At 34.1% G+C, this 5,537-nt stretch overlaps 1 pseudogene; it reads right to left on the reverse strand.

Moving 5' to 3' along the window:
• Positions 1–414: 414 nt before the first annotated feature.
• LOC114727570 (monocopper oxidase-like protein SKS1) lies at positions 415–5,537 on the reverse strand (annotated as a pseudogene).

The following is a 5,537-nucleotide window of genomic DNA, read 5'->3' on the forward strand; positions in this document are numbered from 1 at the left end:
GGAAACTAGATCCATAAACTTGTTCTATACACTGCTAGCCCATTACATGCACATACCGGCCACTAAAGCCCAATTAACTGACATAACAGACTCAACTTTTTTTTGGGGATATGTGGAGAAAACACGGACTCTGGACTTCTCACACAGACTTGAGAATGTGGAAAAAGATGGAGTCTAACACATTCGACGGCTAAGGCTCCATAAAGGCCGACACGAAAAAACCTCTGAAAATAAATTAAAAAAAAAAAGAACATTAAACTACGACATGTAATAAAAGTATTTTCATTATTATTGACTTTCCATCAAATTAGTGTGTAGGAAATGAGCATTTTCATTTCCCTCATAAAATTGAATGGAGTCAACTATCTATAAATTATATCTATACAAAATGCCAATGAAAAATGAGTTATGTTCTTACATAGACAACAAAATCATAAAGAAAAACATCAATAAGATGATATCTAAGTATCCTTCAAAAGGAATTGTTGATGAGCCAGAATATGAATTTTGCTTCCTGCAGGTAAAATAAAGAAGCAAAATTAAAAACAAAATTAAAAGAAAAAAAACAAGAAAAAGAAAATAATACGTAAGACACAATACAAATTTTCGCTAGCATGAGGGAAGGCGTTTACTTTTGCAGATTATTGGGGGGGCCACAATATAGAACATTAGCTGGTGTAGCTATCTTTGTATCACCATTTTTGTTAGGATTTACAATACTCGAATAAGTTTCTTGTCCTAAGTACCACCTGTCTAGGTTTTTTGCTCTCAAGTTCCATGACCCAACATTGTCAAGAGAAACCAGCATTACTGTCCATCCACAAGAATAAACCTACAAAGCCAATAAAGATATGAAATGCAAGATCTTCAACCTCATGAACTAATGTTAAAGCAAGGTTCTTTTGCACTTTCCTATTGAAATGAATTTAGCAATGTCAAGAAAAGATAACTCTTGCTAAGAAATTCAACTAATATAGTGAATACAAAACTCAAAAAGAAAGTTTCTTATTCCACTCAATTAAAAAAGAATCAACCCAAATTTGTTCTTACTTGCATCGAAGTTAAAAAATTTAATGTCAAATGTCAGCCGATGATAATAGCTTGACCCAAAAAAAGAAAAGGTTTAATGGCATTCTAGTAGTAAAGGCACACCTAAATTGAGCTATGAGAAATTGCATCCAACTTATTATATTGATTTATGGAATCTTCTGAACAATTACCACAAGCCATCCTGCATTCAAAAAAACATTCTTCAAATGATATGACAACAGAATATAATATTACACTTAAACACATAAGGGTAGGCCTCTATAAAATACCAACATTTAAAGGATTCCTACCCAACTACGAAAGCTAAATAGCCGTCCAAATGAAAACTCTGCATTGTAGTGTCATTGTTTTGCAGCATGATTTCAATAAACCCTTATAAGTAGCACTAATAATAGATTTGTCCATTAACGGAGGCCTATTCAAAGGCTTACTAGGAAAATCAAGCTTATAAACTCCTGTCAAGCTATGCTGGTCAGCTAGCCAGAATAGTACTTCTGGCTTAACAAATGAAATCCCATTAATCGCAGCTTGAACTTTTCCATTAACGGTCAACGGTGGTTGAACCTTTAACACATAAGTGCCAATTATATTGATGGAGCCATAATGATAGGATCCTTGAGGATTGGGACGAGCTCCGCTAGTAGAAGTACTTTTCCTGATCAATAATACAAATAATTTATTGAAAATACTCAAGTGAAGTGAAGAATGAAATCATAAAGAACGAAAAATGTAGTAAAGAACCAATTGGCTTTCTTGTTAAATATTTGCAGCTATGCAGCAAAACTAAACCAAGCTATTAAATCTGTTCAAATGTCACTATATTGAGCACAAATTTTAGCAAATTCCAACGTACCTTACACTACGTGCTTGATTCATTGATTCCTCTTTGTAGCAGACATCATTTGGCAAGTCTGGTAGAGGACTAGCAACAGGTCCCTCGGAATTAGAATAATGTAGAATCGCTACCCCAATGACCCTCTACCACAATGATCCATTCACAAACCTGGCACTTGCTACAATATAGTAGTCAGAACTCACATGTTGGTCCATAGAAACCAGAAAAGAGTAAGACTGCCCAACATGAATATCAAATTGGGTATAATTTGCTTGAACTATATAATAACCCTATGTTTCTGCTAGCAGTAGATTATGATTTTGTATCCTAAAACTCAAGCTAGTTGATATCCCCACATTGTGCACGAGAATTTTGTATGTCTTGCTTGCCAAATTTGTTTATGCTTTTGATCAGGTTTCAAAGTGTCCAGCCCAAATCTCATTAACATAATAGAATGCTAGAATAAACCTTATTAATGAGCACTAATTCTTTACAAAAAGGTACCAGGGTTATATTCATTATGCTAATTTCATTACCAAATACAACACTACCCTTCAAATCACAGTTAAAGATTAAATATCTTGTTGTGTCTCACATTATTTAATATCCTACATCATATCAGCTCCGGTTGTCACAGAGGAAAAAAAAACTTCAGGGAAAATGAGAAAAAACATTTTAAATTCCCAATTAAGAAATGAATCAGTAGGAATACCTTGGAGTTCATTGCCAAAACATACAAGAGAAAAAAAAACAAAAAAGTGTAACAACTTACTGTGAAAAACATATTAGTAAAATAATGCACTGAAGAAAGCAATTGAGGCCATTAAAAATGACTAAGCTACGGTAGACATGAAAAGGCTACACAAAAGCAATGGATAGTAGCATGGAGAGACAAACTATCTTCTCAAGTACCATGGAGAGAGAGGACAATACCTGGGTCAATGGTAATAGTTTCATATTGGATGCCATCAGGTACTAGAGTGGTGTTGTATCGGTAAGGTCCTTTGCCATTGATAAGAACTCCATCTTGTATGCCAAGGTCTTGTCCATCATCAAGTATTGTTATAAGGGCCTGAATTTAAGAGAAGAATGTATTTTAGTAGATAATCAATCAGTATTTAAGAGAACATACACTATATCAAAAATTTAAAGCAATAAAAATCATTGAAATAGTTACTAACCATGTGGTTTTGTGTATACCAGTCACCAATAATAAGAATAATATCCCCATCAGGCTGTGCGAAAGGAATTGGGATAACCTCCTTATTGTTGATGACAAAGGGACCAAAACCACAAGAGGCTCTTTGGAAATTAAGAGAAGGGAAGTAAAAGAAGCTCCCAATCTGATCCTTGACTTGAAATTGGTATGTCCAATTCAATTTGGGAGAAATAGGACAATTTGTGCCAAGAACACCATCTTGCCATACATTTCTTCGCATTTGAACCCTAGGCCTAGCATAGACATTTGCCATAATGTTTAAGTTTAAACGTGTTAACCAAGGACTATGAAGTACTAACCAAAATATTAAACATCCATAAAGATCTTACATAACAGGGTGCTTCCAATTGTATTTAAATATTACATATTTTGTTGTTATGGCGATAGTATTATCACGTGTATTAGCATCAACATCAGTGCTTTTCAAACTAGAGAGATTAGCAGTATAAGAATCATAATTTTTGATACCAACCAAGTAATAAGCAGATCTTTATCCAATCCATTCAGCATATTCACAAACACATTGTTACCAGTAGTAACATTTATAAGAGGACCTGGAAACTTGTCATTGATAGCTATAACTTGCAATAAAATTGTATTCAACAGTGGATTCAGACAAAATTCAAAGGGCACTGTATAGTTTGGGAAATCAGAGGGAAGAAAAAGAATCTTTGGATTGTAGAACTAATATAATCAGAGAAAACATACAAAAAGATATAGAAAAATGTAGTGGAATAACAAATATAAAATATCAATGACAGATCCATCAATGCATGCACTGAATTTATATTTCTAAAGTTTTCAAAACAATTTTTTTGTTTGCTTATGAAAGACACAATTGGCTTGAAATTTAACATTTTTTATGATCAAAATTTAACATTTTAAAGAAAGACTCAGCGTACTATTTCAATCTTGAAAAATAATATTTCCTCTCTTTTCCTTCTTAAAAAGTGAAGGCCTCTGAACCCCCTTATGAGTTTCAATCTTGCAAAGATCGCATAAAAGTGTTAATAACTTTGTTAGTCTACTCTGTTTCAAGTTGATGCCTTTCTCTGTTTCAATGATGCTCAAAAGGCATCAACTTGATACTCATCGATATTATGAATTAAACTAAAAAGTCACGCAAAGAAAACGGAAAAACGTGAAAGAATGTAGCAAAATGATTCTACGGTGAGACAGACTAATAGCAATAGACCTGTTTTCTGCTCCATGAATGGCGAAATTCAAACTATCCACCATTATACCATTCAAATACATACATTCTTTGACTCGTAACAAATGACAAAATTTGAAAAGAAAGTTAAATGCAACAAAGAGGTGATAGAATCATATAATCAATTTCCCACCCAACGAACGCACGCATATTCAAAAGAATCATTAGCGAAATGCAAATTGCTATCATCATCAGCGACGGTGAAGATGATGAAACAAGTTCAAAGAAAGCAAAAGAACAGACCTGTTGAAGAACACTGAGGGGACAGGCCGTGATGTAAGAGATCCGAAGCTCAGTGAAGACTGTTGGGTCGCCGGTGAAACAGATGAATGAGAGCACAAAAAATGCAGTAACAACGAGAGTGAGAAGAGGGAGAAAGCCATTTTCATGAACTTGCAAGAGTGAGAATTAAGCTCGGAAGAGGGAAGAGGGAAGTGGAAGGAGGGAATGGCTATACACACACACACATATATGATTAACTTTAATATGCATATAGATATTCAAACTTTCGAACATGAAATTGGGGGGAAAAACTTTCTAACATGTTATAAATTTTATCAATTTTGATTATGTTATAGGACTTTATTATATTAATGTTTCATCACATTTATTAACAATTATTTATTTAGGTTTTTTAAAGAAAAAATCACAAAAAAATAGGGAAAAAGATTCTCTGTTTCAATGATGCTCAAAAGGCATCAACTTGATACTCATCGATATTATGAATTAAACTAAAAAGTCACGCAAAGAAAACGGAAAAAACGTGAAAGAATGTAGCAAAATGATTCTACGGTGAGACAGACTAATAGCAATAGACCTGTTTTCTGCTCCATGAATGGCGAAATTCAAACTATCCACCATTATACCATTCAAATACATACATTCTTTGACTCGTAACAAATGACAAAATTTGAAAAGAAAGTTAAATGCAACAAAGAGGTGATAGAATCATATAATCAATTTCCCCACCCAACGAACGCACGCATATTCAAAAGAATCATTAGCGAAATGCAAATTGCTATCATCATCAGCGACGGTGAAGATGATGAAACAAGTTCAAAGAAAGCAAAAGAACAGACCTGTTGAAGAACACTGAGGGGACAGGCCGTGATGTAAGAGATCCGAAGCTCAGTGAAGACTGTTGGGTCGCCGGTGAAACAGATGAATGAGAGCACAAAAAAATGCAGTAACAACGAGAGTGAGAAGAGGGAGAAAGCCAT

The sequence above is a fragment of the Neltuma alba genome, unplaced genomic scaffold (genome assembly GCF_004799145.2).
Source record: "Neltuma alba isolate B1F8T4 unplaced genomic scaffold, ASM479914v2 tig00012490_pilon, whole genome shotgun sequence".
Taxonomy (NCBI): Eukaryota; Viridiplantae; Streptophyta; class Magnoliopsida; order Fabales; family Fabaceae; genus Neltuma; species Neltuma alba.